The sequence below is a fragment of the Hippichthys cyanospilos genome, chromosome 2 (genome assembly GCF_059441005.1).
Source record: "Hippichthys cyanospilos isolate Australia breed blue-spotted pipefish chromosome 2, RoL_Hcya_1.0, whole genome shotgun sequence".
NCBI classification, from domain to species: Eukaryota; Metazoa; Chordata; class Actinopteri; order Syngnathiformes; family Syngnathidae; genus Hippichthys; species Hippichthys cyanospilos.
Genome location: NC_142370.1, coordinates 19,587,735 through 19,613,298, shown reverse-complemented (window position 1 = coordinate 19,613,298; position 25,564 = coordinate 19,587,735).

Genomic DNA, 25,564 nt, shown 5'->3' with positions numbered 1-25,564 from the left:
GGAGCTGAATTAGCCCGCTTCATCCGCTGCTTCCCCGTGACCATTGATGGGAAGGCGCCAGGAAAGTGGGACATGGTCAGGGCTGGCTTCTCCAAAGAAAGGGTGTTCTACGACAAGTGGCGAGCTTGTCAAAGATGCCAACGACGGGACTACATCCTGTGTAAGTATGGCATTGGACGTGGAAGCAATGCTATTATCTTTCTATGTTGTTGGGGCAAACAGCTTAAAGTTCATGTTTCTTTCCAGCCCAATTTTGTCAGAAGAGGCCGACCCTGGAGCAGGTGGCAAGGCAGATCAGAAGGGCGGGCTGGACATCTAACCATCCGGACGCAGAATCAATTCACAACGGATGGAAGCCGCCCTCCAGGCTGATGGTAGAGACCGACTCGCAGATTGCAGCATTGGTTTCGGGTCAGCGCTGGAAGGGTCTCGTCATCAAGGACTCCCTTGGGGACAAACATCTGGGTAAGATGGCTTTTTCTTTTTTTTTTTTTTTTCACCTTGCCCCTCTCTTCGAGAGCAGCATTATTTGGCTAGATCTCATAGTGGAGTTCCCCTCTTGTCTACAGGTGTGGTCGCATCGAAGCCCTTTTTTAAAGGCGATGTGGTCTGCGACTACCACGGCCCATAATTACAAATGAGGAAGGACTGCGGATGATGGAGGACCCCAACATTCAACCCGCATACTTGTTTTTTTTCGAAGGAGACGGCAAGCCTATCTGCATTGATGCTCAGACATTCCCTTGTCCATGTCACCCAGGACAACAAACGTACGGGCGCCTCATCAACCATTCCAGGAAGCATGCCAACCTTACGCCGTGCCAATGTCTGCTCACGGTTGACGGCGAGGAACGCTACTGTATCCTGTTCAAGGTGATGAGGGACATTACAGTGGACGAAGAACTGCTTTTTTACTATGGGGTCCAAAGGAAATCTTTTAAGGGGGAAGGACTTGGAGTGGCTTGATAGCTAACTGTAAATAGTCTGTGTGTGTGTGCGTGTGTGTGCGTGCGTGTGTGTGTGCAGTATCTGTGTGTGTCAGAGAGAAAGAGATGGGGTGAGAGAAAAAGAGAGAGAAAGGAGGGAGAGAAAGAGGGAGCGAGTGTGTGTTTTTGTATAGCACAGCTCAATGTGCTGTGACAGAATAAATGCTGACATCAACATTTGCTTCCAGAAGGTCACCTGAACCTTTCTTCGAGCATACTTATTCGAGCACACAAAACATAAAGACTTTCCATAGCTGGACAAATGGGTATACATACTTACATACATACCAGCGGCGGTCCGTTGTTTCACACTCAAGCCTTCAGTGGTGTCCGGCTCGAATATCTACCTCTCAGAAGCACAGGCTTTTTTCCGGGGCGTTTAGATATCAATAAACCCACATCAGCATTTAAAACTTAACACTATACGTGATACTGTCAAAACTTAAACATAAAAGGGAATCAGGAAGCCAAATTTTTTGTCCATGTTTATGCCAATCCCATGGATGCCATAGTGATTGATATGATAAAATAGGAATTGCAATTTTTTACTTTTACATTCATGTTTGCTGCATATCTGACCCAGAAATCCCGCCTGCTTCCATGTCTAAGAAACTTGGGAAATGTCAAACTGTAGCCATTTCTACTTTCAGGGGTTGTGCCAATTGATTTTCAGTTTTTTTTATTTTAATTTTTATTTCACAAGATTCATTAGAAAACAAAAGTTGAAAAAAAAGTGCTCGCATCGGTGTTTTGCATGGATAATAAAACAAGTGCCAGTATTGTACACATTGTTGCAGTTGACTGTAGGTGCGTTATATGATCCCTCACACAGTAGGACTCAAACATTTTGGGAATGCTCATTCAATGCACAAAACAACAATAACTACAGCACAGGGGGTATGTGGAAACATCTTATTACTTACAAATTTTGACAAACCACAATCAGAACAACATCTTGTCAACCCAAGTTACAAGGCCGGGGGTGCAAAGTTTACTACATGGGCACACACTGGCACCAAGCAAAACAGATGGGATAAGGGTGGGTGCATTGACTTATTTGCGCCGTTGCCCTTATCATGGAAGACACCATTTAGCAATACCTAACGTAATAACCAGTCAGGAGACCGACAAAGGATTCAACTGTTAAACAATTTTTGATATGTAATAGACTGACCAACAAACAGCATCATTATTGCAAGCCCACATCTTACACATGTCGCACAATAATAATTAGTAGAGAGAAGAAGCCTGAGGCAAAGCTGTTGTTGTCATTGCTGAATACAGGGCAGTATTTGTGTTCATTGTTCTGCTTTTGCTGTAGCTCATTATTTCATGTCCACAAACAAGTTTAACCTTTGTGACAATTTGTAATTATCAGCGTAGCAGCACACCCACAAGGATCGCTAAAACCACACTCTTGAGGGGCAAATAGATAGATGCAGAGGGTGAAATCCACGGAATATCCCTGAAAAGACAACATACCATGTTTTTGCACAGGCACATTATCCATACAGGTTAATAAAGACAAAGTTGGTTGAGAAGTGGGTAACTTTTCCATTTACTGACGAGAACAGGAACCTGAAGTAGCTGTGTAGGGTTGGTTGGGATTATTGGTGTATGGCGGCTGAGCAGTGAACGGGGATAATAAACTTGCTGATTCTCATGAATTTAAAGAGGCTACTTTGCAGGGTTAATATACATAAATGCCTTCTTAGCAAGCGCAGTTTCACAGGACCCGTCATGCAGATTTTGCTACATTTTGAATTCTTCGTGGAAGGACATCCTGGATGCTTTCACTATCATCCACCTCCCGTTAGTGAATGATAGCACCCGATGAGATAAGAGAGGTGACTTTCAAAAACATACTGTATACATTGTTTAAGGACACGTCATTTAAAGTAATGCACATTCTGTTACAACGAGTTAGTCATCTATAGCCTATGCTGGCTGTATTTCGAACACAGAAGTAAGTCGCCTGGCTCCCTTAAAACCATGCCTCTCGCCATGTGGCTTCCTCGGCCTTTCATGATATCGTCCTTGTGCACCACTGACTGCAAGAATGTGGCCGGGTGTCTAGTCTGCATGAGTGGTACGGGGTGCTACTCAATTCGCAATGCAACAAAGTGAGGATCGGCTGCTTTCTCTCATCGGGCAGGACTGGTACTGACAGCGCCATAAAAAAAAAAAAAAAAAAAAAGTTTGGCCAACTCGCTTGATTGATGCTGTTTTAACCAGACATCTCATTGCGAGTGATTTACTATGTGGGACTGTGGACAGCTGAGGACTGTGTGGTACTGTGAACAATCCCCCCAAAATATGTTCGCTAAACACACTCTTACGATATGTCTTGTCTATTGGTGATGATTCATTATTAGACTAAAAAGAGAACAAGGGACAATAAACTTACTTCAACTTACTTGGCAAAGATAAGCACTGATATTTTTCGTTTTTGAAACGGGGAAAAAAAAAAACAACAACACTCAAACATGGGTAAGAGTTCCAAAAAGTTGAATTTGGGCTCTCATGTTTGGTCTTGCCATAGAAACTCTTTGCTTCTCATCCCAACCCTTACACAGCTGACTCCATAGCGTAACTTATATTGGCGGGGTTGGGGCTTCAGAATGGTTTGCCAATCGGCAAAATATTGTGAATAGGCAGCCAGTTAAAGATTTTATTTTGTGCTTTATTGTCACTTGACGCGCGGATTGCCACTCATAAAATGCTGGTTTTTCAATAACCACATTTCATGTTTTAAATGACACTAACGATGGCTGGGGCTTCAATAAAAAATAAATCCATCCATGCATTTTCTTTAGCCGCTTATCTGCTAGTGCCTATCCCAGCCACCCTCAGGCAATAGGCAGGGGATACCCTGAACTGAACTGCCAGGCAACACTTTGTGTGGTTTGTCTCTACAAAAAACCCTTCACACTCAATACCACACCTGAGGGCAATGCGGCATGTCCAACACACCTACCATACATGTTTTTGAAATGTGGGAGGAGACCAGAGTGCCCGCAGAAGACCCGCACAAGCATGGGGAGAACATGCAAGGTCCACACAGGAAGGCCAGGGCTAGCTGGGCTTGACCTAGGGACATCTGAACCGTGAGGCAGATGTGCTAACCAGTCTTCCATTGCGCCATCCTACAAAATAAATGATGAAATAAATATCTTAGGAGACATCAACTATCTTTGAATAACTGATACATGGATGATTCAGGGGGTAAAACCGAAAATCATTTCAGCTTTCTTTTGAGTCTGAGCAAGTCAGAGCATAGCTTCTTCTCCCAGTGTCTCTTCTGTCAGGGGAGTAGCCTTTCTCAGTCCAAGTCCTCTCAGGGTGTCCGGGATATTTAGGCTAGTGAATGTCTGTCGGTCTTGCAAGAAGTGACGCTGCCAGGTGCCAACAGTGGGGCCAGTCTACTGTTGGCTGAGTGTTCCTCGACTAAGTGCTTTCTCTTTTGGGGGAGGGATAAAGTTGGCTGATTTCAATTTGGGAGCAGACATTTAACATATCTGGTGGAGATCACGATGAAAGACAAGTTCACACGGGTATTCGCAGTTAATTTTTTTCTAGAAATGTGATTGAGACGCAGATAGGTTTGACACAGTCCATGCCAAGCAAGATTTATCGCCATGATCCTGAGCTGTAAGGCCAGATTTGTTGTTATATATTGAAATATTTTTTAACTTGCAATGAAGCAAAACAAAAGTCTCAGGACAGGAAGAGGACAAATACCTTCTCAACATATTTTTAACTTTGAACGCAAAGGGAAATACTTTTCAAGGTTTCTTTGGTTTGGCACTTCTGTAACAGAAAAAGAATGTGAAATCCTGCTAAAGAAAGCAAATCAAGTGTTAAAAGCAGCCCCCTGCCCCCTATGTCCCCGACTTTTTTAAAGAAATCACATTCAGACATTCGTGAGTGCGTGGGCAGACCTGATCAAGTTTAGGGAGTCAGAGCTGCAGGGCAGAGGAGCAGTTGTTCCCGGCTCCCCTCTTGGCTCCTCCAGTAAGTAGAAGACATTTTGGACTTTACTCCATGTTTATTGATCATTATGCAATAGTGATAACAATTATCTGTGATAATCATAATAACCTCTCTAGCTACAGCAGTTGAGCTATTTTCTGTAGCTCCCACAGGCTATGTTTTCTCTCTCTCTCTCCCCCCTTTGTTCATGGTGAGACGACACTGGAAAATACAACTCACGAACAAAGACAGCAAAATGAAAACAGGTCCCAATGCTACCACCGCTTATAACTTTACTGTCCGTTGTCTGGTAGAAAATTGACGATAAACACTAAAATACTTATTCAGACCTGAGATTAAAGTAAAAAAAAAATAGCAACCCCTCCACCCCCAAGAAAAATATAATTCACTTTAACATTATTGCTTTTCCATGTACAGATGGACAAAAATTCCAAAAACAGAACAGAAAAACAATAAAATTGGGAAGTATAAAGACATTTGAGTAGCAGTGGCCTGTTCTTAAGCCTTTAAGTTTCTTTTAATTTTATGAAGAATTAAATTCATAACTGACTATTTGTGTTCTTAATTAGGTTATGCTTTATGAAAATTGACAATAAACACAAACATACTTATTCAGACCTGTTGAAGATTAAAGTAATTAAAAGCAACCCCCCCCCAAGAAAAATATAATTCACCTTAACAACATTATGGCTTTTCCATTTACAGATGAAGGACAAAAATTCCAAAAGCAAAACAAAAAAACAATAAAACTGGGAAGTATAAAGAAATTCGAGTAGCAGTAGTCTGTTAAGCCTTCAAAGTTTTTTTTAATTTTATGAAGAATTAAATTCATGGCTGACTATGTGTTCTTAATTAGGTTATGCTTTATGAAAATTGACAATTGACAATAAACACAAAAATACTTATTCAGACCTGTTGGAGATTAAAGTAATTAAAAGCAACCCCCCCCAAGAAAAATATAATTCACCTTAACAATATCGCTTTTCCATTTACAGATGAAGGACAAAAATTCCAAAAACAGAACAGAAAAACAATAAAATTGGGAAGTATAAAGAAATTTGAGGAGCAGTGGCCTGTTCTTAAACCTTTAAAGTTTCTTTTAATTTTTGAAGAATTAAATTCATAGCTGACTATTTGTGTTCTTAATTAGGTTATGCTTTATGAAAATTGACAATAAACTGTCACGGGGGTGCGCGGCGGGTGTGAAGGCCGGCGTGATAGCAGAGGAGGAGGACCCAAAAGCAGGGGGACGTCGAGACAGGGCCTTCATGATATCCATATTTATTAACAACAAACGGGAACGAAAGCGGGAAAAACAGGACGGCAAAAACTAAGGGTGCAGGCAGGCTGGAAAAACAGAAAACAAACACTACGGGCAGGCTGGCAGGAAAAAACAGAGCTGAGGGACGAAGGGCGAGACGGGACTACGAAAACGCGACCGATACGATATGACATGACACAAGACAAGACAATGATCCGACAAGGGCTGTAACAGAAACTAGGTTTAAATACATTCACAAACTAATCAGAAACGCACGGCAGCTGGGCAGGAACAATAGGCAAGGGGAGCGGATTGGAGGACACGAGGGGCAGGTAACGCGGACAGGTGGACTAAATCAGAACTAACGCAGGGAGACGCGAGAGGAGCAGGAGCGCATATGAAAACAGAAAGGAACAGAACCCCTCAAAATAAACCCACAACCCAAAATCCAACAAACCATGACAATAAACACAAAAATACTTATTCAGACCTGTTGGAGATTAAAGTAATTAAAAGCAACCCCTCCACCCCCAAGAAAAATATAATTCACTTTAACAACATTATTGCTTTTCCATTCACAGATGAAGGACAAAAACTTAAAAAACAGAACAGAAAAACAATAACACTTGGAAGTATAAAGAAATTCGAGTAGCAGTGGCCTGTTCTTAAGCCTTTAAAATTTCTCTTAATTTGATGACGAATTAAATTCATGGCTGACTATTTGTGTTTTTGATTAGGTTATGCTTTATGAACCGACATGAAATGCTGTCTTTGATCGATATTAACAAGATTGTAGCTGTCGTGATAAATGTAGCTTTTACTTTTTGCACCATTTAGTTTCAACAACCATTTGATATTTGATGCAAAATGTGAAGTCTTTATTGCATTCTTGATGCTTTAAAAGAGATCCCTAGTCAAAGTTATTAACCTGTCAGTTAATATCAGAGTGTTTACCTCATCCTGAATGAGCATTTATGTGGCGGTTTGGGCTTTTTGGGCTGGCCTTTTCATGATGACGAGCAGAGGATTAACGCAACACTTTAGTAGATGCAACAGCTAAAAGCCTACCCCACTAACCCTCAGTTCTAGGTAACAGATAAACACATAGCTTTAATTATAAAAGACAGCAAAAATGTGGGTGTATTCTTGTGTCACAACACACCAACCATGTTGTAAGACCTTTCAAAGTTGAACTTAACATTGTGATTTGGTGTGTGTTGGAATAATTGTAAATATAGTGATTTGACATTTGCCGCAGTCAATATAATTGCTTACAATGAAGAAATGCTTTGCTTTGAGAAGGTTGCTGCGGCAAGTTTTTCCGAGCTCAAACCACAGACAGATGTCACTTTACTTGTGACGAAAAATATCGTGCAGAACGTCTTGCTCCATGAAATGCTGTGCCATCCATGTACTGATCTTCCACCTACGCATGCACACACACAGATGAAGAAATACACTGGGTCCCCGCTGCATTTCTCCGCCCAGCTTCTCTTTTGCCCTTTTAGGGCCTTCATGTACCTTCATGTAAACTACTCTGAACCGAATAAAAGGAGAGGGTTCGGAGAGACTGTTTCAGAATGCGGCAGAATTGCATTCACGCAGTCCTTCTCCGCTCTCCTCACGCATGAGCAGAAATGAATGCCTTTACTCCTTTTTTGTTTTTCACAAATGTATGCTAGGTGAACATGACAGCGTGACGCTGACACAATAAGTCAAAAATACCACAATATACGTGAGAAGTGCATTTTTGGGATGTTCGTTTACTTTTATTAATTTCTTAATGCATCGGGGCCAGAACCACTACAAGCTTTAAAGAAATTCACCACACGTGTACGCATTATCATCACGTTGATTTGTTTTTAGTTGGAGACAATCTATTTATGAAGTTCTCTACCAAATTATCATGCTTGAAGTCATACATTGTCGAGGACATCATTGTATCTTGTTATATGCTCCGTCTACAGTAATCCTTTTACTCCGCTGCTTGTATCAAAATATCTTTTGCTTAAATTATGATGCTAAATTTGTGACCAGCCATGCTAAAACTCAGCATGTAAATACTGCTTTCCATAGATGTTGCCATTAAGCGAAATGGTCTCTCTTAGGTCAGAGGTACAGTACACCATTGTTTAAAATATGCAATATGTCATTATTTTTGTTTCATGTTCAGATTTGCAGTAAACCTCAACCGGGAATGTTTAACAGCTTATAGTCGTTGCCATACAGCATTAAGTGGGGAGCTTGCTCATTGCCAAACGGCTGTTGATTCAAGAGACTTCAGAGTTCAAGGGAAAAAAATTCAAATGAGTCTAATTTGAGGAAAACCTGTCTGCCGTGTCGTTACAACTCAAGTCACAAATGTGACCCCTGACATTGACCACTTGAGTGAATTTCAGCTGTGGCTAGTGACACCATAATTCTTCCAAGCCAGTACATTTGGTGGACCATATGGATGGTAAACTGCGTATGGAGAATAGATAGTTTCTGTCTGGATTTACTTGTATTCATGCTAATTTGCTAATGTTGCAGTTTTTTTTTTCAAATATTAAATCAGACTTAAAGAGGGTTTTGTGGAGACATTTTATAAGCCCTAAAGGCATGAATACAATTCCACTTGAAGTATTTCTATTTTGCACTGTTCAGCCATTGACTCAACATTAGCTCTGCAGTTATGATTGAGATATTTCTTTTAGCCTCCGTAGAAGGTCAGAAAAGTAATTAACCCTGGTCAGCGTGCATCAATCGAAGTGAGACAAACAATCTTTCTGTGAACACACACACACACACACACACATGTAAGCTCTCACATGTTCTCAGATATGACAAAATTGTACTTGAATAAACAATTTCACGAACAGCTACTTGTTTGATTACCATTTTAAATTGTTTGGCAAGATTTCATGAATACCTCCTTTAAAATTCATATACCGTCACAAAATTTTTAAAAACAGGAAAAGAAACTAGCCACAACTAATTTACCAAATACACTTTGGGTTTTCTTTCCTTTTATCCTTCATCCTTTCTTGTTTTCACTAAGCAGCTTTCTTTCGGCATCACACCGGCCCATCTGCTCCCCCATGTCAGACAGCTTAATTTAAGAAAGAGCCATTCAAGTACGTGTTTGAAGCATTTTTAATGGCCTTGACATTTCTAACCCAGTGTGTACCACCTGGGGCCTAAGCAATTTTTTCGCTGTATCGTATAGACTCTGGATACCCCCCACCACCACCACCATCACATCAACTAATGGTAGCCTATTTATATCGGGATATTTCCTGTAGAATCACGCAGGTAGGGCTATTGTATTCCTTTTCATATTGATTGTGCAGCCTTTTTCAGTTTCTTTTTGGGTGTTAGCATGTGCAACTCAAGTAAAATGCAATATAGAGCACTTGCACAGTAATAATAATTTAAAGAAAAGAGCTTTGTTCTAGTCAAGACAAAAAGTGACACCTTAAAATATGACTCAGAATTTGTGCATACAGTGCAGGTGATTCATCTGACATCACACTGCCATTATATGGTTTGGATAGTGGAAGATGGATATTCCTTTTCATGCATCATTTAACCAGAAGATGACAACAGCGGCTAGCTACAATGAAAATGAACTAACTTGCTTTCCCAGCAAAATCCACCAACATCGTTTCATGGCAATCTTGTAACATATTCCAAATAAACAGAAGTAAAATAAAACCTTAAATCAGGGTCTCAAACTCAATTTACCTGGGGCCCCCTGGAGCTAGGGTTTGTGTGAGACTGGGCCGCGTCAGGTTTTCCACAAGAAAAGGTCTGATGAAAAAAAAATATTTAAATGTTCTCAAATATCTTTATTTTTCTGCACAAAATAAGATGAAAAATAAACAAATGAATTACCAAGAAAATGCATGTATCTGTAATAAATAAAATAAATTAAAATAAAATAATAAGACAGCAAATAAAAGTTAGGAAACCGCACCCAGTGGGTAGAGATATCTAATCTTATTTAGATTCAAACGTGTTAATTAACTGTTGATTAATCTTTAACTTTCCGAACATGAATGAAACTTTGAACACGGACAGTTCTGAACATGGCTTCTCTTGACTACTTCTCGCTGCAGCTTGAGACTTGACAGCGCTTGCTCTCACATAGCCGAGCCACATTTGGTTCAAGGGAGGAAACAGTTGAGACCCTCAGTAGACCTTGAAGATGCTCATCACTAAGTCTGGTCCTGTACTTGGACTTACTGAAATCCAAGGTGGAGAAGAGCTTTTCACACAAGTTTGCGCTCCCAAAAAGGCACGTGGTCCGCCCGAAGATTTGGAAAAATTCAGGGAAGCTGAATTCCCGCAAAAATTGCCCGAGCTTATCTGCTTTTCCACTCACCTCCCTGAATTTGGGTTTGAGTTCAGAGTTACACTCCGGGTCAAGCAGCTCCATTTGAAGCAAGAGAGGAGCATCTTGCACATTAAAGGAGAATGGGTCTGCAAAAATTTGAAATGTGGATCTGTGTGTCTTGAAATATGCAAATCTGTGGTCAAATTCCTCCTGTAGCTTCAAAATAGCATCCGCATACTTTTCATCACTGAATGGTGTGCCTGCATCCACAAGTGCCTTGCATGGTGGGGAATGGCAAGGTTTGTCTGAGAGAGCTGAGCTTTCCATTACACAAGTTTAGGCAACGCTGACAAGTTGCCCATGACCTTGTAACTTCTTGTTCAGCATATTAAGCTCATGCGTGCCATCAACACAAAAAGCTAAGTCCTCGATGAAGTAGAGCACATCCCCTTATTCTGACTCCGTTTCCTCTAAAAAAGCATGTAACCTGTGTTTTAGGCCCCTGGATCTGATGTGGTTGATTCGTTTCACAACAACAGCCATCACGTTGTCAAACTTCAGGCATTTGCTCAAAGGGCCTGCTGATGGATAATGCAGTTTGGCTTCCTACAAACCCTCCTCGTTCAGCTTTTTTTTTTTTTTTTAACAAGTGCCACAAGTCCATTTTTCCTCCCTGCCATCGATGGCGCTCCATCAGCCGACAAACCTCTCGCATGAAAAACCAGCATTCTCAATGAAATCAAACACCTGGTAAAAAAATCTCCTGAGCGGAGGTCTGGCAATGTATTGGAACTACTGTGACCAACTCCTCCATCACTTCAAAATCGTCTTCAACACCACGGACATACTGTATATTGCAAGCTGGGCGGTGTCAGTGATGTCTGTCGTCTCATCAAGAGCGACCTGAGCATACACTGAAAGATTTTGCTTTCTCACACAGTTGACCATTTCACTTGACAAGTCAGAAATGCGCACTGCCACAATGTTGGCAGAAAGCCTGATGATGTTGCTAAACTGACCTTTCTTTTCTGGACAGGCAATACTTGCAGCCTGTAACAGGCACTTTTTTGGCAGATTCACCTTCTTTGAATGGCTTTCCTGCTTTAGTAATCATCAATGATTCAAAGAGATTTTACAGTCAATCAATCAATCAAATTTTATTTATAGAGCCCTGAATCACCAAAGTCTCAAAGAGCTTCACAAGTGAAAAGAGGTCATGTCGAGACTTCTTTTGAAAAAAGAAATCATACAGAGACATCTTTTTGGTGGAAGGTACACAACAGCGTCTTCTGTCAAAGCTCCCAGAAGGGGAAGGAAAAACTCAAAAACCCCAATTTGGGGAAAATCAGAAACCTTCAGAAGGGACCACAGGTGGGAGGAGCCCCCTTCCAGGCCCACAGGTTGAAGTGATCTCTTAACCCGCGATGGTAATCAGCGCCGGGCCAGATGGGGGAAGTCAAGTCATCCTTCACCATCTAGCTAGAAAAGGGGGCAGGAAGAAGAAGAATAAAGCTGCAGACAGGCCCAATAACTAAATGCTTGCGTGTATGAATGTGTTTTTAGTCGGGATTTAAAGATTTCTACTGAGGTGGCTGCACGAATTTCCATAGGTAGGGCATTCCATAGTACTGGCGCGTGAATGGAAAAGGCCCTTGATCCCGCGGGCTAAAAAGAAGTCCGCAGGATCAAGGGCCTTTTCCATAACAAACCGGTTCGATAACAAACTGGCATTTTGTGACCATAGTTTTCGGGACGGAACATATGGTGATGCCTGTCTCCTGCATCGTCTTCTCTTACTCCAACTACTTTCACGCGCTCTTTCACTGCATCTATGAATTTTCTCTTTGGTTTTCCTCTAGACCTTCTGCTTGGCAATTCCAAATTCCATATCCTTCTACCTATATACAGTGGGCCCTCGTGTTACGAACTTAATCCGTTCAGCGGCTACGCTCGTAACTCGAACTGCTCGTATGACAGGCAATCCAAACCAATGTTAATTAGTGAATGCGTGCAACGCGTGCAAAAACCTTAGGTAAAAACATCCCGACTTTATACACATATTAAAAATGAGTAAAATAATCTACTGTACAGTTAAATTAAATAACATAAATATACAAAGGAAAAATGACATTTACCTTTGGGGTCGCCGTGACTTGAGCTGGGTGGAGGCGAAGGGGAGCAGAGACCAACCCGCAGAATTTATTGAATTATTTTCTTAAACAAGAACTTTTCTCAAACTAGAACATGTCACCGGCGATTTCCTTCTCTTTAATCCATAATAGAAGAAGCCTCTCCATTTTGTTGTCGACCGAGGTCCGTCCCCCGGCAAGGAAAGTCTTGCCCTTAGAAGATTGCCGAGCGGTTACGGCCATATTCACGAGCAAGGTTAACTATGCGTGCGCCTCCGTTTTTTTTTTTTGTTATCTCCTGCTTCGTTTCTATTGTCATCATCTTCTTACTTCTTCCTTTATCGCCACTTGCATTTTTAGAAGCCATGTCTAACAGATAAAGTTTGCAAAGTCTTTTACAACATTCCTTCCTTCCGTTTTTAACTCATTTTCTCTCCTTCCTTCTGTCCCGACCAGCTGTGCAATCAAGCTAGATAAAGGCGTTCGGCCAATAGCATATCGGCATTTCTGTGATTGACGTGACGCCGGCCAATAGCATATCTGCATCTCTGTGAGTGAGACCGGGAGTGTGATCTTAATCGACCAATAGCATATCGGCATCTCCGTGACTGACTCCGTGACTGACACCGTGACTGAGACATTGTAAGAGCAATAGCGTTCAGTGTTACCGTGATTAGCATGAACAGTTGATTTCGTTGACGCAGCAAAGCGAAAATAAATGTACGAACATATTGACCGGCATGTCGGATTTTTAGTAAAACGAAAGGTTTGTGCGTAAGTGGGGGACAAAAAACTCTGAGGTCCACGCTCGTAAGTCGAAATGTTCGTAAAAGAGGGTGTTCGTAAACCGGGGGCCGACTGTATTCACTATCTCATCTCTGGACATGTGCGGACCATCTCAGTCTGGCCTCTGAATTTAACTCCCAACGCTCTAAAATGTGCTGTCCTTCTGACGTATTCGAGAACCTCAACATCTTCATCTCTGCTACCTCCAGCTCTGGCTCCTGTCTTTTTCCCAACTGTACTGTCTCCAGGCCAAACAACATTGCTGGTCTCACCACTTCTGTACACCATTCCTTCCTATATAGCAGACACTCTTCTATCACACATCAAACCAGTCACTTTTCTTCACGCGTTCCAGCCTGCCTGCACACACTTCTTCACCTTTTCCGCATTCTCCATTGCTCTGAACTGTTGATCCTAAATACTTAGAATCCTGCACCTTTATCTCCTCTCCGTGTATCTTCACTCTTACACGTGTCCTTCTCATTTAACTTCATGTAACCTTCATTCCTCTCTTTTCCAGAGCCAACCTCCACCACTCTAGCTTCTCCTCCACCTGTTGCCTACTATCACTACAGATCACAATGTCATCTGCAAACTTCATAGTCCATGTAGAGTCTTGTCTCATTTCGTCTGCCAGTCTGTCCATCACAATAGCAAACGAGAAGGGGCTCAGAGGTGATCCCAGATGTAGGCCCACCTTCACCTTGAACTCTTCTGTCACACCTACTGCACAGCTCACTTTTCTAACATACTTCTCTGTCACTCCAGACTTCCTCATACAATACCACAGTTTATCCCTGGGTACCCTGTCATAAGCTTTGTCAAGATCTACTAAGACACAATGCAGCTCCCTATGACCTCCTCTGTACTTTTCTATCAACATCCTCAAAGCAAATACTGCATATGTATTGCTCCTTTTTGGCATGAAACCATACGGCAGCTCACTAGTGCTTACTTATGACCTTAGTTTAGCTTCAACTACTCTTTCTCATAACTCCATTGTATGACTCATCAACTTTATTACTCTGTATTTACCACAACTCTTCACATCGCCCTTGTTCTTAAAATGGGTACCAGAATGCTTCTTCTCTGTTCCTCGGGCAGCTTCTCACAATCCAAGATCCTGGTAAACAACCCAGTCAGAAACTCCACTGCTACTTCTCCAAGGCACTTGCATAACTGTACAGGTATATCATCAGGGCCAAGTGCCTTTTCACTTTTCATCCTCTTCAATGCCCTCCTCACCTCACCCCTTACTAATGTTTGCTTCTTCACGTTGAGCATGGCACAGGTAGTGATTACTCGAAGGCCAGAAACCATGGAAACAGAGTGCTTGTGTTGCACAGGTGTTGCCCGATTAACATTAAATTCAATAAGTAGAAAGCTTAACAAGTTTGCAAAGTTCTGCTCATGGATACCATGGAGCTAACACGAACACGGACATGCAAAACCACCTTCTAACAAGCAAGCAACAATAAGAAACACTTTTCCATCGCCACTGGACGTGTCAAGTGCGAGAGCTACCAATACAACACTGGATAAAGCTATGTCGTGTACATCTCCCTCGCTATGAAGCCATTTTTGACTGTGGAAGAATGGATTTGGGCCGCTAATTGACACCCTTGATCGAGATCCCGTCACAACATCACTCAGTCCTACAGTAGCTCCAACACTTTACAAGAAAACGAAAGCGGTCCGTACTTGATTTTGAGGAGGGGTTTAATAGTTGCAGATTTATATCCTTTATATCCTGCAGATGAAGCATGTAATGGATTTGCAGGCATGGTATACTTTTCAGCCCTACCTCCCTGCACTTGCTGTATTATCTGCAAAAGCAGCAAGAAGATTTCTGGAAGGTTTGTTCCATTTAAAGCTGCATATTTCAAGGCAGCTAAAATGGATAGATACCTCTACTGTTCTTACGTCATTTAAATTTAATTTAATAAAGGGCAAAGTGTAGAATATGTATAATCATCTAACAAGCTATGTTTTATGGATGTTGTGCATTTATTATTGCTTAGTCTGAGTGCTCTTTATTGGTGTGTGTTGATGCCCTGGCCTGTAACTGATCAAGTTTCAAATACACTAAATTTTTTTTCTCACGGAGTGATGTTATAAGATTAGACTGTGGATGTGTTTCCGTCACTGTTCTTTCACCTTTGATGGCTTTGGTTTTCATCTTCATGGTGCATGGCCACAGCAAAAAGTTAATCAGAGTGGAGATGCCCATTCATGTTTACTCATGACATTTCCAAATTCAAAGTTCAATTTGTGTTTTAACTTTAAATGCAAAATGAGTCCTGATTAATTCAAGAGAGGCTGAAGCCATACATTGACACATCATGCTGTGCTTATATTAGTCCAAAAGCTGTTGCATTAGTCAGTTGTTTATGCCGACGAGTACATTTTCCTGTAAAAGCTGGAATTGGACTGAAGCTCTTTGTTCCTAAGTTACACATTTGTATATTTCAGGCGTAGGTCTCAAACTTGCGGCCCGCGGGGCGTTAGCTTGACGCCCCTGCCTTAATATGAAAGTTTTATGTTAATATATACAGTGGAAGCTGCTCGGGCCCTAATAAGTAGCTAGTCTCTGAAGCCACCTACTGGATTAGCTGTATAAATCGTCTCAACACAATAAATTCTTTTTTGACCAATGGTCGAGGGCCCAATGAAGGGATTTATACAGCAAACGCAAGAAATGCATAATAAAACAGTAGGGTTATGGAATATGGAGAATCACTGTTTACAATGATGTCAACGAGATAAAAAATTGATTTAAGCCAAATTCCAGTCGATGATTTTCAGTGCACCAATCTGAAACAGAGATCCGATCTTTTAACATTCCACATAAATATCTTCTGTAGTGTTTTTATCTTGATAAAGCACATAAAAAAAGGTGTCAAAATCCAAAAATTGTAACCAAAATATATGGTTAATAGCAACATCTTCTGTCTCCCTTTGTTAACCAGTGGATTGCTCCCTGGTGACAAGTAAAATAAAATAAAACAAATGCAGATACGCCACACTGGTCTAGAAGCAGCAGGGTTCCAAATGTGATTTAAATAAAAAAAAATTAAAAAAGTAGCAGTTTATGGTCTTAAATATATGGCAATGACTTTTTTGTGGGAGGTGCAGTTATTGTTTCTTTTTTCACTTGACTAATGTATTTAGTTTTTCATAAACAAATTCCAGTGGAAACACATTTCCATGAAGACCATGTTACCTTCAGGTTTAACATCTCTGTTATTATTTCTGAAACACGTTAAACACTACACTGTGGGATATCATTGTTAAATATATCATTGCTACCAACTAGGACAGGCACAGAGAATGATAATGAGTTATACTAAAAGCAGGTCCGTGTCATAATAAAAGCCGGTCCACAGTCATTTTCAAAGTAATAAGAGGAAAAAAAAATCTGAATCATATCAACATGGCATAACTACAGGGTTACATTAGTTGCAGATAGCTTGAATTTCATATCAGGTTTGTAAGATTCATCTCTCTTGCTGAGATGGAAATTTGGAGAGAGACCCATAACATTATGGGGCGCACCCAGGAGCACGCACAGGCAGGTATGAGTTGGCACATTCTTGTTATTTAGTTCCAGGGTGGACTGGCGGAAGCATGGCCAGACAGATGGAACAGGCTTTCTTACCGAATCAGCTGGCAGGCGGGTAGTCGGGGCAGGTAAGAGTAGCCGGTGAGCAAGTGTGGTCAGATGCAGGCCGGGTCGAGAGGACGGGCAGCCAATAGTAGTTGGCAGGCAAGCAAGTGGCCAGGTACAGGCAAGGCCTTCACGAGCGGGCAGGCGAAACCACTTGGAAAGCTTGGCATATGGACTCAAGACAATCTGGCAAGTACTGGGAGGCAGAGTCAGGGTTCTGTGCATTGCAAGGAAATTGCTAGCAGCTGGTGGTACTTTGGGCTGAATAATTGGAATGCGATTTAACCGGTTTGTGAGAGAAAGTGAATGAGGTGCTGTGCAAGATTAAACCTTCTGAACCCTTGTAAAACAGAGGTGTTAATTATTGGCGCTGCTCACCATCAACACTTGTTTAAGAATGTACTTTGAACTTGGATAATTATACTATTGTCCAAAGTTGATTTGCAAAAAACCTCTGCGTGATATTCGACTCAACTCTCTCTTTTCAAACACATATCAAAAACACGGCGAGAACGGCATTTTTCACCTTCGCGATATCACTACAGTTCGCCCCACTCTGTTTCCTACGGATGCTGAAACATTAATTCATGCATTTGGTATGTCAAGCCTCGACTATTGTAAGGTTTTCTGGGCTTCCCGTGTCCTGCATCAAAAGTCTGCAGTCTGCATAAAATGCAGCAGGGAGACTCATGATAAGGACGAGAAAGTTTGATCACATTACTCCGATTTTAGCTGACCTGCATTGGCTTCCAATACACCCGAGATGTGATTTTAAAATGTTAATTACTTTTAAATTTCACACAGTTTAGCTCCCTTTTATCTCGTCCACTTAGAATCACCATATGTTCCGTCCCGACAACTTCGGTCACAAAAGGCCAGTTTGTTATTGACCTAAAAAGAAGTCAGCGAGATCAAAAGCATTTTCCATTCGCGCGCCAGAACTCCGGAATGCCTTACCTATGGAAGTTCACGCTGCTACCTGAGTAGAAATGTTTAAATCCCGACTAAAAACACGTTTATACATGCAAGCATTTAGTTAATGGGCCTGTCTGATTACAGCTTCCTTCTTCTTTTTTCTGCACCTTTCTCCTTGCTGGGACAGGAGGCTAGACGATGAGAGTTGTTATGAACGCCCCCATTCGGTCCTGCACTGACCAACCATTGCGGTTATGGGGTCAACCACCAGCGGCATTTTTTGGGTTCCTGCCCAATGGCTTCGCCTGCAGTCAAGACATCTTTGCACTGGATGTTTCCTGCCTGTTATGTCACAGTGTGTTTATCTGTACCTGTACTTGTCCGTAATTGGTACACGCAGCATGCGCTTCAACCTGTTGAGCCTGGAAGGGGGTTCCTCCCACCTGTGGTTTCTTCTGAAAGTTTCAGATTTTCCCCAAATTGGGGTTTTTGAGTTTTTCCTTCCCCTTCTGGGAGCTTTGAGCAGAAAAGGTTGTTGTGTACGTATGATGAAAAGAAGTCCCTGTACGACTTTTTTTTTTTTGCAAACAAAGTCTTGATATGACCTCTTTTCACCTGTGAAGCTCTTTGAGACTTTGGTGTTTCAGGGTTATACAAATAAAATTTGATTTGATTTGAGGTGACTGAAATCGCAGGCTGTGACATATAAGGGCTACTTTACTCAATCAGGTATTTTAAGCAGTAAATTGTTAGTATTTTATCAATAAGTAATTTGATTTCTTTATTAATCATCTCGGTGTAATACCTTCAAAAATACATTTTGCCACTTGATGTAGATTCTAAAAAAAAAAAAAAAAAAAAAAAAAGAGAGATATGCGCGTAAGTTCAGGGAAGGACTAGTTGTGGCTCAGATTGTGAATGTCACATGGCCAAACTCGGAAAACAGCTCAGCTAGTCCCCATCGCTATCATTCTGCATTCCTTGCGCAGCAGCTACTGATGTTGCAAAGTGATGAGTACCTGCTGAAAATATGAAGCATTCTTTAATCTGTTATCACACAGAAGTCGCACTGGAATATCCCTGGCAAATGCACAACTTTTTCCAGAAAGTGTGCTTGAACGTTCAGAGGAACTATAAATCATAAACCATGTGCCCTAGGGAGAAGAGCAACGGTCAAATTGCAAGGATGAATAGACGAGCGGGAAGAGGTGAGAGCATTTCACTTAACAGCGCCGCAGGCAGTGAGTTATTTCAATCATGCTCTGCGACTTCTCCAAGGATCACGTAAGCATACTTGATTAACTGAGCTGCAATGGAAGGAAGAGTCCGATGAAATCATTAGCCCTGGCGACTGGTATACCTTCTCCTTTCTGTGAGAGGAGATGCAACTCTCATCAGGAGCCTCTTGTTGGCTCAGCATGACAAAACACAGTGGGGCTATGAGAGAGCCCCTCCTCCCTCGTCCTCCGCAGCTGGAGCCAGTAATCTGACAGCCGTGTCTGTTAATCACATCTACGAGCTCATTCTTCACGCTGAAAGGAGAAGAACACACTTCTCTATGGCTGCTTTTCCCTTTTCTTATCAGCTAAATTTCATCAGGAGGAAACAGGACAAGTGCCTTGCAGACAGACTTTAGGGCACTATATTTAGTAGAGTAGCCTTAATGTGAGAGGCTTTACCATGTAGATGGGAAATGAAGCATCATGGATGTAATCCTCTTATGGTTCTCATTATTTGCCAAGCATTGATACAAACGAGAAAATGTTCTAAATCTATGTGATGGATTGTGTGTTAAAATTAGATATCTGAGGTCAAATGGATAGCAAACAAACTGTCTTTCAAACCAGGTAAGCGTGATTCATATTATCAAATGGAAATGAAGCAGAAAACAAGAGCTCGTCATGAGCTTGACCACGCTTCACTGGAAAACAATAATGCCACTTTCAAACTTATGGTGCTGTTTGTTTCTTTTGAGGGCTAAAATTAGCTTCAGAGATGGAACGATCAAAGAAGACGTGGTATGTCAAATTACAGTCTAAATATGTAACTTTCCATGGTTAACAGAGTTTTGCTGGACAAAGCAAGATTTAGAAGCTGACAAAGCCATTTCTGCTGTATTGTTAGAAGAGAAGCTGTAAAGTAGGCGTTAATATGTGTTAAGTAATGTACTCATAGCACTGAGTAACCCCCAGCCCACCACCTTCCCCACCAAATGGTAATATAGTTTCCCGTAGTTTTGATTGATCAACTCTTTTATTGAACGTGTAAACACATTCCAAAACTTAAGAAGAAAACAAGCAAAAAAGAAACCATCAATAGATATCGCAGTTCAGGGACGTTTACACATCAAATGGAAGTAAGAAAAAGTCATAAACTTACTTCACTTACTTACTCAAATGTTCTTAATATTCACCCATCCATTTTCTAGAGCTGTTTATCCTCACTAGGGTTGCAGGCTTGCTGGTGCCTATCCCAGCTGTCAATGGGCAGTAAGTGAGAGACACCCTGAACTGGTCACCAGCAAATTGCAGGGCAAGTAAAGACAAACAAGCAATTCTCATACCCGGTAACACCTAAGGACAATTTATAACATCCATTACAAAATCCATTCATGGAAGTACAGTGCGTGTCAAAGCCTTTTTTCTCAACTATTTACACGTTTATTTTACCAGCAAATTGCAGGGCAAGTAAAGACAAACAAGCAATTCTCGTACCCAGTAACACCTAAGGACAATTTCTAACGTCCAATACAAAATCCATTCATGGGAGTACAGTGCGTGTCAAAGCCTTTTTTCTCAACTATTTACACGTTAATTTTGAAAATGGAGCAAACACAAAACATCAGAAAGATATCTTGGAATCAAAATGAGCTGGTAGACAATAACCGGCAGGAACATTTTAATTTCTATGCCCCCTGTCTGTCTGTCTGTATCTCCTGCCTTTCCATTTTCTTGGTCATCGCCATCATACTCCACCCACTCTTCTCCTTCTGTGAAAACCACTTGTGATCAGTCGCAGATTCATCACTGAAGGGAGGCTGCTAACATTTTGTGTAACGTTATTTTGTAAACACAATTATTTTAGACTCTACATGGTTTTTACTGAGGTTTTCTCCCCCAACTCTCTCTTTACCCTCTCAGGATCATCAGTTCAACACTATTTTGATCAAAATGGTCTTGGAGGACGTGGTGGACGCCTTTTGAACCATATATCATACATTTGAAAAAGTTGACACATAATAGAACCCCAAATGAGAGGTGGTTACACATTGGGCTGATCGGCATTCACTTAGAAGATGAACTCATCTAGACACAATCGGTCACACTCACTATCCCATCAGTGGGCAATTTTAAGTCTTCGGTGAACTTCAAAATGGCTATGGGGGAATTCAGAGAAGTCGAGAAAACCTACACAAACACAGTGCTGCTGTTTTTTATTCCTCCATTTAGCTATCCACAGATTTGCAAAAGTTTATTTAATGCTGTATTATGCAGTTGACTAATGCCGTAAGCCCATGGGTCCTGTAGTTAAAAAAACAAACAAACAAACAATTATCTAATTATAACTATTACAAAAGTGTTGTGTATTGGTGTTGTTTTGTTTACCTCTTAGTACATGTTATCTTGTCCCTTTGTTCCTTTAATATTTTGTTTTTGTGTTGGTTTTAGTTTATTCATCGTTGTGTCATCAGGGGTTGGGTTGTCTTTTGAGTTTCCTTTCCTTTCTTGTCGTATCATTGTTGCTGTGATCACCAAGTACGTCTCTTGATCTGCATCCTTGTGTTTCCCAAGTTCTTTATCCCAGTCTTTTGCATTAAGTTTATTTCTAGATTTTGCTTGTTACTTTTCATGCAGTCATTGAACCCTTGGGCCGAGTTAAATGGTTATTTTTGCGTACAACTGCCTCTCTGCGTTTGGGTCCACACCCATGCCGGATCTTGACAAAAAGCGATTGCTTGAGCTAAAAGCTGAGAATGCAACATTGTTTAACATGACATAGGTAAATAAATTGGCACTAGAGCTTGCTGTCATTTGTAACGTGTGATTTAGTGCATTAGTTTTTAATGTTCAGTTATATCTTACTTTGAAAATGAGTGCTTCTAATCTGGAAAGCCTCGATGTATTTTTGTTTTCTGTTTTTACCTTCGTGAAACTGATTGACTGTCCCGCATCACGTTTTGTGTTCCGTTGCACCAACCGCACCCTATAGATATCGACCTATCACCCAATCGCGCAAACGTCATTGACTGCAATTCAAATGTGTGTCTTGTTGTGCCATCCATGTAGTCGATCTGAAACAAGTGTTATTTATTTTCCCAAACCACGGAGCGCCACAACATAAGGGTGCAAGGACGCATACAGGTTGCAGACCCCTGTGTTAGTGTTTTGACATTGCATGAGCTCTTTGTATGGCTTGTAGACTATTCACTAACATCCATCCATCGATCCATTAGCTACCTCTTTATCCGGGTTCGACTTGCGGGTACAGAAGCTTGAGCAGGGAAGCCCAGTCTTCCCTCTCCCCGGCCACTTTGTCAAGGTCCACAGGGAGGATTCCCAGGCATTACCCCAGGGCCTCCTACCGGTGGTGACAGCGTACGGTTCACTGCAGAGGCTGCACCAATCTGCTTGTCAATCATTTCCCACGCATGAACAAGACCCCAAGATACTCTACTTGAGGCAGGACCTCATTCCCAACCCGGAGAGGGCACTCCACCCTTTTCTGATCGGCTCCAAACTGCTCCAGTGAGAGTTGGAGGTCGCGGCCTGAAGAAGTCAACAGCACCACATCTTCTGCAAATAGCAGAGGCCCCTAAACCAGATGCCCTCAACGCTTTGACTGCGCCTAGAAATTCTGTCCGTAATGATAAGAAACAGAATCAGTGACAAAGGGCAGCCTTGGTGGAGTCCAACCCTCACCGGAAATGAATTCCATTTACTATCGAAAATGCGGACCAAATTCTGACATTGGTGGTACAGGGACCGAACAGCCTGTATCAAGGGGTTTGGTACCCTGTACTCCCAAAGCAGGACTCCCCGAGGGACATGGTCGAACATGTAGACCGGTTGGGCGAACTCACACTCTGCCGTTTGATTTCCTGACAGACCCAACTCTCCAGGACCCCTGAATAGACTTACTAACAAGCAAGTGAAATTTGTTTTAAGTAAAAAGAAAAAGACATTGGACCTTGGTTGTTAATGCTTTGCACATTTCTCAGAAACATAAACCATCAACAGCATCACTAGATGGTGATGGAAACAGACGTGATAAAAGAAGCGTGCTGATTAAAAGCATGTGCACCAAACTGAACACTGCGGATGTATCTGAAACATTTAAAATACACATTAAAGTCCTGTAACTAACCTTGCTGCTGCTGTCGAAATGATGAAACGAGAAGAGCCCACTCAGTTCACTCAGAATATATAATGAATGTACATTGCACACAGCACAATTTGTACAACGCCACCGCAAATATGCACAAGCATCAAAACAGTTTGAAAATGCTGAACTGGGACCGAAAAATATGTTGGAGGGGCGTTGCTTTTAAAACCTGCACTAAACATTTCAGGATTTCCTTTATTGCAGAGACTATGTAAAAACACAAACAATTCTCAAAATACATGATGTGCTTGCACGCTAATGGAATTTACATTTCACTGGTCTTTCGACAGTCTTTCTATTAGTTGCTATGGACTACATACATACATACATACATACATAGTACATACATACGGTATATATATATATATATATATATATATATATATATAATATGTATATATATAATATGTATATATCCCAAACTGTCCACACATGTCACACTGATAGGTGTATTCATCCCTTCATTGCAAGAAGGATCATTTGTTTGATATGTTGGGGAACGAGAAATTGACCAAATATCATCTTCACCTGAAAACAAAGCCACACTTCAGAGAGAAGCGTGAGAGAGACCCTTTTTTGAGAGCTTAATTACCACATATAATATAATTACCACATTGATGTGGTCGGAAGAATAATTCATAAACAGCATTTAAGGGAAGTCAAAGCTGTGGGACTCATGAATCACTGTCGATGACAGGCTAATAGCATGTGAACATAAGCTTCTATAGTGCAGATGACATTTCCTTGCCTGTAAGACATTTTTGTTAATCCAGTTGATAGGACTGGACATTTTTCAAACATCAACTCAATCATTTTTTACTCCAATTGTGTGTGTGTGTGTGTGTGTGCGCGCGCGCTCCTGTATGGTCACACTTTGTGAAAACCATTTTAAGTTTTCTACTAACATTATGTGGAATGAGGACATTTTGAGAAGCAAGGAACTTTTGAGAAAAAAAAATAAAATAAATAAAATAAATAAATATATATATATATATATATATATATATATATATATATATATATATATATATATATATACACACACATTTTCACATCAAACTTTTTATTTTAACAACATCTTATTTAATTTAGACACAATTTTTATGTTTTTAATCATATATTTTTAAAACTCTTTTTGAGCAAGGCCATTGATTTACATCTTTTCAGTTCAATTTCACATTTTATCCATAAATGAATACCTTGAACAGATGTACACACAGAACAAATGTACACACATTTGCTTTAACGGTGGATTGTCTCCTGGTGGCAAAAGAACTGCAGATAAGCCGCCCTGGACTATAAGCCGTGGAGCTCAAATCATGAGAAAAAAGTTGAAAAAAAATATATATAAAATGTCACATTGATTCATGTCAATAGATACTAAATTATCTAAAGATAATACAAGGGTTGAAATGGGTTGACATGACACATGGGTGACAAAGATACATTACTTGCTCAAATCTGACCCATCATTCTGCTCTGAGGGCCATCACAAAGAAACACAATCAGTGCCTCTTGGTATTTGTCAAATATGTGCAGGTATTATATGGATGAATACCATGTAGTGTTTCACAGTTTTGAATAAATTCAAGCATTTTATTCCCGATTAAAATACTCTGTCCATCTTCCCTCAGTGAAGCTTATCGGGTAATTAATGTCATGAATGGAAGTTTAATGACCCACACGTCAACCTTTTTTTTTTTTTTTTTTAAGGAAGTAGAATTAAAGATGCTATCAGCCCATGTAATAAACCTGGTTTGGACGAATGGCAAGACTGAGCATCAATGTCATCTTACTGCTGATCAGGCACTGAGACTCCGGCATTATGAGAGCACTATAAGACTGGAAAAGCTTCTAGACACCAGACAAAGAGTGTACCATGAAACTTATAATTAGAATGTAGCCCATGGCCCCCGTTTTTATGCTTCAGTTTTGTGGACAAATGCAAAACTTTAAACATAGAAATAGCTAGAAAAAAAAAAAAAACATCTCGAGGACAAACGAGAAAAAGTTGAACCAGCAAATACAGTGGGTAAATTTACAGTAAGTGAGTGGTATTTGTCATTTTTACATCCAACCCTTTAAAAATGAATTGTTTAAAAATGAATGAGTTGAATCCAGTTATTT